Source organism: Leopardus geoffroyi, chromosome C2 (genome assembly GCF_018350155.1).
Source record: "Leopardus geoffroyi isolate Oge1 chromosome C2, O.geoffroyi_Oge1_pat1.0, whole genome shotgun sequence".
Classification (NCBI taxonomy): domain Eukaryota; kingdom Metazoa; phylum Chordata; class Mammalia; order Carnivora; family Felidae; genus Leopardus; species Leopardus geoffroyi.
Window position 1 is genome coordinate 4,005,904 of NC_059333.1, and position 12,687 is coordinate 4,018,590.

The 12,687-nt window shown below is 54.4% G+C and overlaps 1 long non-coding RNA gene across 1 annotated transcript in view; it reads right to left on the reverse strand.

The window, feature by feature from the left end:
- Positions 1-12,687, reverse strand: part of LOC123610539 — a 16,611-nt gene continuing 3,924 nt past the window's right edge. The window contains exon 3 of the long non-coding RNA XR_006718181.1: positions 1-566. This is a non-coding gene — a long non-coding RNA (uncharacterized LOC123610539). The remainder of the gene's footprint in view (positions 567-12,687) is intronic.

Consider the following 12,687-nt stretch of genomic DNA (forward strand, 5'->3'; position numbering starts at 1 on the left):
GCACTCATCTGAGATTTTTGAATGGCTGATGAAACTCAGGTTAATTAACGGCTGATTCTTCAACTCTGCATTATTCACATGACTTTGGCTACTTTTCCTTCGCGAAGACTCTGGATTTCATCGATACCTGCATCACCCGCAGGCATGGGTAGCTTGTGTAACCAGCACTGGTGAGTGTGTCCAGAGAACGATGGTGAGAATGGCTGTGCTGTCTACCCAGACCAGGGCTCGATAACCATGGGGTCTGGTCCGCTGCTTCCACGAAGTAAACAGAAGCTCAGATCGTGTGCAGCCCCCTCCTGGGTACAGGGACAAGGGGGTGGGAAGCCACCCTGATGTGCAGCAAAAGATGGGAGGTTTTGAGGAGGAAAAAGCTCAGGACAAGTTCACGCCAGAGCTGAGCTGGACCAGCGCCAGGTGAAAAGTGTGGCGAGCGCAGGGCAAAGAGCACCCTATCGCGTGATGTGACCGGCAGTCCTAGGAGGTGCTGCTGGGGTGAGGCCCGGCTCCTTACCCCCTACGTGGTCCTGCGCGGGTCCCAGGATGCAAAAGAACGTCACAAGTATCTGTTAAAGGAACAGACCGGTGAGTGAATCCCTGTGGGTCAAATAAAGGGAGTCCCTCCGCACACACGCGCGGCTGTAACCTTTCACTCTCCCGAGCGACTCATGGGACCTCACGAGGCGGCCGGCCCTCAGCACCCATTCTAACACGTGCTTCCGTGGCTGCTCCGTGCTCTTTCTGAAACACAGGTTTTAAAAATCTGTTATCCCGGGGCGCCTGGGTGGCGCAGTCGGTTAAGCGTCCGACTTCAGCCAGGTCACGATCTCGCGGTCCGTGAGTTCGAGCCCCGCGTCAGGCTCTGGGCTGATGGCTCAGAGCCTGGAGCCTGTTTCCGATTCTGTGTCTCCCTCTCTCTCTGCCCCTCCCCCGTTCATGCTCTGTCTCTCTCTGTCCCAAAAATAAATAAACGTTGAAAAAAAAAATTAAAAAAAAAAAAAATCTGTTATCCCAAGTGTCTGAAACGAAAATGGCTCCCCGCAATGTTTAGAAGTTCTCGTAAGAGACCTTGTCACGGCTTGGATTGCGTTCCCCCAAAACGTACATTGAAGTCCGAAGCCAGATGCCCGGGGGACGGGACCTCATCGGGAAACAGGGTCTTTGCAGACGTGATCGAGCTAAGACGGGGCCATGCTGGAGTTGGATGTGCCCACAGTCCAGTGACTGGTGTCCCTATGACAAGAGGACACAGACACAGGGGAAGGGAGGCCAGGAGACGCCAGGGGCAGAGACTGGAGCGGGACGGCCACGAGCCAAGGGTTGCTGGCCCCCCGGGGGGGTGGGAGAGGCGGGAAGGCCCCTCCTCTCGAGGCTTCAGAGGAAGCACAGCCCCGCCGACAGCTGGGTTGTGGGCTTTCTCGCCTGGACACTGTGAGGGAGTAAACTGCTGCTGGCTAAGCCGCCTGCTCTGAGGTCCTACAGATGTGAGTACAGGTGTCATAATGACAAGAACAAGTCTGTGCCCCAGGAGCAAGCACTGAGGCTGAACGCAGCGGAAACTTCCATCCTGAAACGTGACCCCTTCCATCACTGGTATGCCTAGGGTGCTTCCATCATGCTGGCACCTGTCCACCGTCTGATACGTCAGACTCGTTAACTCGGCCCTTCAACAACCCAGGGGGAGAGCAAGGCACAGAGAGGCCAAGTGAGTCACTCCTGGCCACACACACAGCTCATCCCTGGTGGGGTCGAGATAGAACTCAATTTGGACCAGCACCTTCTTCTTAAGCACTGAGTGATACAGCCTGCATCAGTGTCCTGGGACCACTGTAAAAAGTGACCACAAATCAGGTGGCTTAAAACCACAGAGATGTCCCGTCTCACAGTCCTGGAGGCCACAAGTCCAAAATCGAGGTGGCCGCAGGACCGTGCTCCCTCTGAGGACTCGAGAAGAATCCTCTGGGTCTGTCTCAGTTTCTGCTGGCTGCTGGCGATCCTTGGCTTTCCTTGGCTCGGGGCCACCTCACTCCAGTCTCACCCCCGTCGCTCTATGGCCTTTTGTCCCCTGTGTCTCTGGGTTCTCCCCCTTACAGGGACACCGGTCCCTGGATTTAGGGCCCGCCCTACTCCAGCATGGCCTCCTCTTGATTACATCTGCAAAGACCTCATTTCCAAATCGGGTCTCATTCCCAAGTTCAGAGGGTTAGGAAGTCGACATGTTTGGGGACACAATTCAACCCACTAAGGGCTCAACTGTCCCTGGGAATGCTGCGTCCTCGGGGGTGCTACGGGCCAGTGAGTAGGGAGCAGAGCGGTCTCCCCAGGGCTCCCCGAGGGCCAGGCTGGGGTCCGCTCACCGGGGCACCTGACAAAGCCACCCGCAAGCACGCGCAAGGGAAGCAGAGATGGCCGGTGACCCGGGACCTCGGGGAAACGAGCCGCACGCCTCTGAGCTTGCCCCGGGTGTGGCTTCTCCGTGCCCGCATCCGAGCCTCTGCTTCCAGAAGCATCCTCTAGGCAGCACTGGTCTCTGCAGGAGGCGTTACTCCCGGTGAGTCTGCCGCCCGGCACAGTGTGAGGACTAGGGAGAGACGGCAGCTCACTCCCCCGACGGCCGGTCAGTGAGAGCACTGAGCACGGGCCAGTCACCACGCGGGACCACGAACCCTCGGTCCTGAGCTCACGGTACCGCTCCCGGCCATTCCCTCCTCCCGGCCCGGCCTCTCGCGCCTCCCAGCCCCGACAGCTCCCCGCTCTGTCCAGTCCCACCCGCTCTCGGCTGCCCCGCACCCGTGGCCGAACGCCCCGTCCCCTCCACATCTCTGACCACGCAGCCACCACAGCTCGCGACGGCCTCCCGGGCGGAATTCGGACCCATGCCGCCCCCGCCCGTCTTCCCCCCACCCCCACGTCCCACCCCTCCTCCTTGTTCTTCGTGCCCCGCCTGCCCGCTCAGCCAGCATGAAGCCCCACTGTGTGCAGGCGCGAGGCTAATCCCTGGGGCTGCGAGCAGGACGAAGCGTGCGACGGGTGAGAAGGCACCTGTCATTGCACCCTAGTCATTGACTCTAGGGGCTGTGCCGGGAATGCACGGAATCCCAAAGGAACAGCAAGGAAAAACTCCCTAGCTCTGTCCGCGGAGGTCAAGGAGGGCTCCCCAGAGGCCCCAGAGGCGGTGACGCCCTGGCTGTATTGAGGGATGAGGAGGGCGCTCCCGGAAGAAGGAGGTGAGGACAGGGGACACGAGCTACCTGGCTGCAGGTCAGCTCTACCTGGAGGCTACACGGCCTGTAGGCCCTGAGGCCGCACCAGCCCAGCCCTGCACATCCTGCTAAGGTCGGAGTGATGTCACCAACACCCACTGCCACAATTCCACACGCCCCCACCTACGTTCCGCCCCCAGGCTGCTTGTTCCGGATGGTTCCCGGGTGCTTCCCCACCTCTGCTTCCCACCCACCCCCCACCCAGACGGCTCTTCTGCGCTCCTGCAAGGTAGACCGCGATCTGAGGCCAGCGGGGCCGTGCCCGGTGGCAGCGCTGGACCTCACGTGCCAGCCAGTCCCGGCTTGGGGATGGGGAGGCAGGGGCACAGGGACAGGTTGCCCAGCAACACCGCGCCCTCCCCCCGCCGGGCACAGTGTCCCCCCAGCACAGGTCACCCCCAGCACAGTGTCCCCCCAGCACAGGTCCCCCCCCAGCACAGGTCCCCCCAGCACAGTGTCCCCCCAACACAGGTCCCCCACCAGCACAGTGTCCCCCCAGCACAGGTCCCCCCCAGCACAGTGTCCCCCCAGCACAGGTCCCCCCCCAGCACAGTGTCCCCCCAGCACAGGTCCCCCCAGCACAGGTCCCCCCCCCAGCACAGGTTCCCTGCCAGCACAGTGTCCCCCCAGCACAGGTCCCCCCCCAGCACAGGTCCCCCGCCAGCACAGGTCCCCCCCCAGCACAGGTCCCCCGCCAGCACAGTGTCCCCCCAGCACAGGTCCCCCCAGCACAGATCCCCCCAGCACACGGCCCACCAGCACACGGCCCACCAGCACAGTTCCCCCCCTTACAATGTTCCCCTACACTTGGCACATGTACGATAAATGTTCGTTGAACTACTGAATAAAGTTGTTGCCCAAGCAGGAGGTGACAAACATCACTTTTGCTCATAACCCAGCAGCTAGAACAAGTCACATGGTCTTAGCTAATCAAAGGGCATTGGGGGTGGGGCAGGCAAGACCTATAGTTCTTCTGAGTGCCTGGGGGTGCGGGGGCCCAGGGCACGCAGCCCCAAGAAGGGCCACTTTGACCTGAAGACTATTTTGAGTCAAAAGCAATCGAAGCCCAGCAGATTCGGGAACGTTCCTCACCTCGCCCACAACTGCCTACATTCGCGCTGGAAGGCAGAGCCCGAGCAGGAAGCGAGCTCTCCCAGACGCTCCTCTGCACCTAAGGGACTGGTCTGCACAGCGGGGCGGACGCTGTCTCCAAACACCTCCTCTCCCCTTCCTGCTAGCGTCCTCCCCCTTCGGGACCCCCAGAGCCCACCGCCTCCCGGGCTCAGGACGTCCTACTGGCCTCCTGTCGCCTGACTGTCTCTGGAGCGTCCACGTCTTTGTGGATTCCCCGTAGGCACCAAACTCCATTTGACTTCCTCCTGCTCATGTGTCTGGTGTCAATCTGACTCTCAGCCCAGCCACAAGGACCTTGAAGGGCAGAGAAAGGTCTTCCTCCCACAACAGGTGGAAGGGAAGGAGGCTCAGAAGGAAGCCCAGAGTCTGCTGGGTTGAAAGATTGAAAGGAGAGCCCCATTCAATCCACAAATATTAGCAGAGCCCTGACCTGAGGCCAGGTCCCCACCTGCCTGGTGTTTGGGAATTGAGAAATGAGGTGAGTGAGTGACAGAGATGTGCGAGTCCACACCCCCAGGGTGGAGATGGGGGTGGAAACCAACACTCCCACCCAACCCTTAGGAGATGCCTGTCCAGGGCCCCAGGGGTTGTTCCACTGAAATGACCAGAAAGGCTGAAAAGGGGCTTGGTTGCTTCCATTCTGACCTCAAACTTTCTGGTTGGATTCTTCTCTCTAGTGGGTCTCTGGGCTCAGGCAGAAGACCCTGAGGGTGAAGTGTCCCTTGGTGGGAGCCCCAACTACCCCCTCAGGCAACAAGCACCGGGAGCTGGGGAGACCCAGCATGATTGACCCCAAGACAGTGACGGACCTGACCACCTGCACGGACCTGACCACCTGCACGGACCTACCACCTTTCCCTCACTTTTCCTGACCCAAACCTGGAGTATTTCCCACACTTTGGGGACGGTCTTTGAAACCCTCGTCCACCGTCTTCCCCATGCTGGCCTCCCTGAAATAACTTCCTTTCTTCGTTCACTGTCTCTGGGTTTTGTCAGCAATGAGTGACCCAGGCTGGTCTGCTTAGGACCCCTGCTCCCCGGCTACAAAGCAACACTCAACCTGGCCTTTGAAAGATGGGCTCCAGGGGCGCCTGGGTGGCTCAGTCTATTAAGCATCCAACTCTTGGTTTCAGCTAGGGTCAGGATCTCACGGTTCATGAGTTCGAGCCCCACATCCGGCTCTGTGCTGACAGGGCAGAGCCTGCTTAGGATTCTCTCTCTCCCTCTCTGTCTCCAAATAAAAAACAAACAAACAACAACAAAAAAGCATTTGGGTCATTAGTGTATTGCAAAACCCTTGAAAGTTAATCTAGAATTAACTTTGTTTTCAAATCTGTTTCCCCCATGGTCGATTTTATAATTCCTACAACTCGGTAAGGTTTTCACTACCAAAAATAACGTGGAGGTGTTTGGTGAGCCAGTGACGGGGTTCACTGGGTGATGCCTTAGAGAAGTGTTTCCTGCCGGCACCGCTGACCCACAAAACCTGCTGCTGGGCCTTCCCCGGGATGCCACCGGCAGCCGGGCGGCTGGCCTCTTGTCACGGCTGGCCCCGCGCCCTCGCCGCCAACCTCCTGTTCCGTCCATCCTGCAACCGGCTCCCTAACACAGCTTTGCTCAGAACACGTTTTTCAACTTTCCATCTTGCCCAAATTTAGTAGCTCTTTAATTAGCAACCTTTGCCAACATTCTATTTTGAAACTATTATAAATGTGCGCGGAATTGCTTCGCGTCTTTCTGTTTGCACCGGTGTTCACGGTCCCTGGCTTTCATACCGCCGTGATTAGTTTCAAATGGGAACGTAGGAGAGTTTTGAGCAAGTTATTTCTATCAGTGTATCATCACGTGGGTCACATCACAGGAGGGACTCTGTCTTAACTTTATAGCCTTTTCTATCCATCTGCGGGATTTTTTTTTTTCGGCTCACACTCAGTCTCGTCCCAGACAGCATCTTCCCAGACCGATGGCATGGCATCCTGTGCGTCTCGGTAAGTCCCCGAGGCCGGCCGCTCCAGGACCACTCCTGGCCATACTTACTCCAGACCCGATTATGTTTCTCTGGAACGGCTTTCAATTTGCCACGCAGTTATTTGAGCAAGGAGCGGAAATGGCTATAACCTCTAAGTCTTGTTGAATCCCTAGCACATGCCACGTAGCGCTAAGCACTTGACCTTTATCTCACTTGCTATTCACACCTGACCTGCAGGAGGTGGAAATTCCCGAGGCGACCGTGAGGGGGGAGGAGGAAGCGGCAGGTTTCGGAGGTGATGTGACTTGGCCGAGGTCACCCAGTCACTAAGTTGAAAAGCTGGCACTGGTCCCCGCCCCCCTGCTCTCAGCTTCGAATCGTCTGCCTCCCGGCGCCCACCTTTATAAGAATGAATCAAAAATCAAATCGAAAATAAGCACCACGTGTGTATTTGGGGCTGTGGCTCAGCTACACCAGTCGTGGCCAGCAGAACGACCACGGCTCGAGTTTGCCCTCACACTCCCTGTCCCTCGTGGAACTTTCTCTGTGTATCTTTCCTAACTGCAGAATTAAACCATGGTTTCTCAGTCATTGAGGGAAGCTTCTTCCTCTACTGTATGATTAATATCAACCCTCAGACTTGAAGGCGTTTTGGTTTCAATTAACATTCTCCAGCAAAAGCTCAGCTTTGCTCTGTGGCTTTCTGTTCTTCCAATTGATGACGGGTCACGGGCACAAGTTTTACTTACTGTCTCTTTGCGTTGTTGTACATCTTTGGGCCTGTTTAAAACATTAGCTGAGCAATGCTATCCTGAAGGCTAGTTTATACTGAAGCAATAGGTTTTTCCTAAAACGTTGTTGTCTCGGGGGCCACTGAGGTTTTTTGTCCGGTGCCTGAGCTTAAGGTAGGCCGCTCACCTACTGACCAGTAAAAGACAGGGGAAGCAGTGAGGGTACCTGCAGAGAGCAAGATGGACTCAGTCACGCCAAGCAGGGGCCTGGGTCAAGCAATGACGCAAGCAGTTCGGGGTACGGTACCAAGACCAGCACCGGCTGGAGACACCCCGGAACTGATAACCGGCAGGAGCAGGGGAGGCCTGCAGGGGCCCAAGGCTGATGACACCCCTTTAAAAAGGGCGGGTTTTTGCAGCAAACTGTCAGCCTCCTCGGACGTGACCCCTCTGTGTCTGACCACCTCAGAAAGGCAGCTGCGGCCAAAGACTCTGCCCGGTTCATCTCCAACAGGAACAGAGACCCTCCGCTGCTTGGACATAATAAACGGTGAGCCCTGAGCGCCGACCCAGACCCGACGGAGGCCTTATCTCAACCGCTCGCCCACAGGCTGATTTCGCGTTGGGTTCGTTAACTTCCTACACCCTCTCACCCTCTGTTATCTTGTTTGTTGTGTGGCTTGTCTTCTGTTCTGCTCTGTCGGTTGTGTAAGAAGCCAAGTTTAACCACATGGTGAAATGCCACTGAGTTTGGAATCTTGAAGCTGCTTTATAATCGCGATTGACTTTTCTTTATGACTGACTGGAGCCAGCCTTGGGACAGGCGCACGTTTTTTTTTTTTTTTAACGTTTATTTATTTATTTATTTATTTAGAGGGTGTGCATGAGTGTGAGAAGGGCAGAGAGAGAGAAAGAGGGGGAGAGAGAATCCCAAGCAGGCTCTACGTCGGCAGCGCAGAGCCTGACGTGGGGCCCGATCCCACGAACCGAGAGATCACGACCTGAGCTGAAATCAAAAGTCAGACATTCAACTGACTGAGCCACCCAGGAGCCCCACCTGCTTCCCTTTAATACAGAATTCTGATGAGCTAACTTCAATCCCAGGAGAAAGAGCACACCAGTGAGTTTCAGAATAACTATTACCTTGCTGACAGTACAGTGGCACTATAATATCACCCTGATAGCCTTGCCATCGTGATGAAACCAATCACTCCAGCCTACTGGTCACAAGGGGGGAGAACTACATCTGAAAAGGAAATCAGATTTCCGAGGGACAGCCAAACAATTTTTCACCTTTGCCTCCCTATCACATACTCCAAACGTCTTATTTTCTAAATTTAGTTGATTTTCGTAAGTCAAAACTCTTGGGAATAGTCTTAGGCAATGTTCGAAAAGCATAGGCTTATTATAGCCAATGATATGTCAAATGGGTTAAATATGCAGTCTTGGCCACACTTCAGATGACATCATGATGGTTCTTGGTCACTGATCATCACCACCCATCCATTTTCAAAGTGTTAGAACGCTGACAATAATTTGCCTACCTTAGAAAGAAAGAAACCTTACAAAGAACAGGACATCTATGTTTAGAAGTAGTAATTTCACAGATATCAGGGAACCAGGCGGTGTCCCAAATCAACTGAGTCACATTTAAGAGGGGAGGGGGGACTGCTTTCTAATGGAGCTGACAGATTAAAACGCTTGACCCAGTTTTTACCAGAGCGCTTCGTAAGTAAACCTCTAGTTCTGTAACGTTTTACCAAGTCTAGTTCTAATCTTGATATTTTAACATAAATTTGGGGGGAAATATTTATTAAGATGTTGACAGGTGTCAAGTTTCTAGCACAGAACACGCCAAGCATCCAAATGAATCTCGGAGATGATTTAGTACAGTAAGTATTTTTCCAATCAAGTTTAAATGCACGTTCATATTTCTTTTCCAGTAGAGTGACTCATGTTCTGAACCAGGGTCAACAAGGCTGACTCTTACCCAAAGAGAAGGGATGAATCTCTGAAGTCTCCAGGATTTAAAAAACAAAAGACAAAAAAAAGGTCAATCATATCTCTACTCTTTTTTTTTTTTTAACATTTGTATATGTTTTTGAGAGAGAGACAGAGCACCAGCAGGGGAGGGGCAGAGAGGAAGGGAGACACAGAATCTGGAGCAGGCTCCAGGCTCCGAGCAGTCAGCACAGAGCCCGACGCGGGGCTCGAACCCACGAACCATGAGGTCATGGCCTGAGCTGAAGTCAGACACTCAACTAACTGAGCCACCCAGGCGCCCCTCATCTCTACTCTTTTAAGAATAGCTTCAGGGTCAGATAGATAGATGGAGTCCACGTTTTAGCCGCCTATTCACGACATGCACAGAACCTCGTAAAGCTTGATGTCACGTTGGACAAATGTGCCCGGCTGTCTTGAAATGTCGTGGTGGGAAATGATGCCAGTGTGCTTACAGACACACAGAATAAGCTGCTGTGTGGGAAGGGCGGCCCAGCCTATAACACCCTTTGGTGAGCTCATTGTTAGCTCTCCCAAGGCGGCGTCTCCACCTACAAATCCAGAATGACAGTCAGCTCCCTCTTGCCTGTCCCGGAATCAGCACAGTCAATGTCAGGGGTAAAGCTGGGTCCTCTTGCTGTGTGGCTCTTGTAGGGCAAGGCGGTTACTGCTTGATTCCAGGTTCATCTTTGTGGCTCTTAGGAGGCCTCCTAAGAGCTGTGGGCCCATGGAGGTGGGCTGCCTCCACCATCAGGCCCATCCGACATCTGGGTCCCCAGGAGAGGCGGAACCGCCTTCCCTCACCGTCCTGAGCACACACGAGTCTCCAGTCTCGTAGCATTCACCACTTGGTTCCCGTCTCTTTCCCCAGAGAGGATGACAGTTCCTTGAGGGCAGGGACCATTGAGTGTTCATCTTTGCAATCCTAATGCCTGGGCCATGGCAGGCACAGACATCAGAATGCTGGAGGCAGGGTGGGAGAAAAGGAGGCCGTCCAAGATTCAGATCTGATCCACACCCCACATACCTCACTGTTTATGGAATAAGTGGCTCACCGAACACAGGCCATGGGGTATGAATCCCTCCGCCTCCTGCTGCCCGCCAGATTATTCCCCATCTGCACACCCCTTTCTCCCCTCCCAAATCATCTAACAGAAGCTCTGTGCTCCTGATTCACCCCTTCCCATTAGGAGAAAAAGAAGATAAAGGGCCGAACAGCTAAGGAGTTCTACCCTAAACATCTGGAATATTTTCAGAGCTGTCGGACGTGATTCCAACCCCCCTCCTGCACCTCCTGACCCTATGAGCCTCACTTTCCCGGTGTGGACAGCTTTACCATCCCTGGAGAGCAGGGTGGCTGTGCAGGTCAGATCACAGCGGAGGGCAGACACTTGTTCAACAAAAGCTGTCATTCTTCACCCCAGTGTGATGCTTTGGGGATGTAGATCCATTTTTATTCACCCAAAGAATCCCATGGTGCAGATTTTAAGGGACCTGTAATCCTCACCAGCTTTGATGACGGCCACTTACAGAAAGGCACAAAAGGAATCCCTTCTGGGGGCGCCTGGGTGGTTCAGTCAAGCGTCCGACTCCTGATTTCGGCTCGGGTCACGATCTCATGGTTTGTGAGTTTGAGCCCCACTTCGGGCTCTGTGCTGATGGTGCAGAGCCTGCTTGGGACACTGCTTCTCCCTTTCACTCTGCCCCTCTCTCGCTCGTGCGCGCGCTCTCTCTCTCTCTCAAAACAAATAAAGAAACAAAAAAAGAAAAAGAAACCAACCCCACGCACGTCCGTTTCCTTATTGTATGCGGTTCATAATCCAATATCCAGAATTACTACTGCTGTTATGCGCACGCGCACTCACGCGTCCTTCCCCGATCCTGCCTAAGGCAAAGGGCTGCTTGAAACTGTGTGGATGCCATCCACTTCCTAGCCAACCTGGAGGACCTTGAGGTGTCCCAGGTCTTCAAGGACCGGCGTGGTGAGGAGAGAGGCGAGGAGGCAAGCGGACCCTTCTGAGAAAACACGAGCACAATGGCAGATGCTTCGTGTTGGGGAGGAATTTCGGCTCCGCGTCCCCGCCCCCTTCGTGATAATGTTTAAAGACTAGGCTCCTCCACTGTGAGCACCCGATGGGAGTGATACGTAACCTGGCCCAATTTCCACCCCGTCGACAAGACGGCTGTGGCCCGCTCCCGTTCTGGGCCTACTTGAGGCTTGGACGTAGCGTTCGCTGGGCAGGGGCCGTCGTAAAGCATGGTGTATGCAGCGCCCTGATACGTTACCACTTCCCAGCCACGTTCCCTTTGGTTCTTCGTTCTCGGTCAAGGGCTTTTCAAAGAACTTCCCCTGTTGCCAGCAGGTATCCGCGACCCCTCCCCTGTAGCAGATTGAACGGCAGCCTCCAGAGACACCAGTTCAGGTCCTAATCCCTGAAGCCTGCAATTCGAGCTTCTCTGGAAAAGGGGTCTCTGCAGACGTGATTAAGTTAAAGACCCCGAGACACGGAGAGAATTCTTGATTACCCCAATGGGCCCTAGATGCCATTGCAAGTGTCCCTGTAAGAGGGAGTCAAGACGGGTGACACACACGGAAGGCAACGTGACCATAGAGGGTGAAGGGACGTGGCCCCAGTCGAGGAGCACCAGTAGCCACCAGAAGCTGGAAGAGGCGAGGCAAGGGTTCTCCCCTAGACCCTCCAGAGAGAGCATATGATTTCAGCCCAGCCATACAGATTTGGGACTTCTGGCCTCCAGCACCGTGAAACAGTAAATGTCTGCTGCTTTAAGCCACCAAGATTGTGGTAATTTGTTACGGCAACAATAGGAAATGAATACGTCACCCTCTACCCCAACCTAATTTTTCTTTTAAGTGTATTTATTTATTTATTTATTTAAGTAATCTCCACACCCAACGTGGGGCTTGAACCCATGACCCTGAGACCAAGACTCCCATGCTCTTCCAACCGAGCCAGCCAGGCGCCCCTCCAACCTAATTTTTTAAACTACAGTTTGGGCAGATTTGGACCTCTAGATGCATGCTCAAAATGCAACAGATGGTTAAGAGAATTGCAGCCGATTGAAACTTCCCACTTCCAAATGTGTAGAGGCTTAATGCTTTTAAAAAACATTTTTTTAATGTTTACTTATTTTTGAGAGAGACAGAGCATAAGCGGGGGAGGGGCAGAGAGAGAAGGAGACACAGAATCCGAAGCAGGCTCCAGGTTCCAAGCGGTCAGCACAGAGCCCGATGCAGGGCTGGAACCCACACACCGTGACATCGTGACCTGAGCTGAAGTCGGATGCTTCACCGACAGAGCCACCCAGGCGCCCCCATCGTAACACAGTTTCTAAGGGAAACCTGGCCGTGGGAAGCAGACGGCCCAGGACACAGGCCCCAAACTTTGAGAATACGCGGGTTAACAGACACGGTTTTGGCATCAGGGGAGCCCATGGCCTGCCAGCAGACCACAAACAGAATAGATAGATGTTCCAGCAGTGTGGCTGAAGCACAGAGGCAGGAGGGTGGCTCTTGAAGGACAGACAGGGATCTGCCAGCAGCTGGAGAAAGAAAAGGGAATCCCTGCCA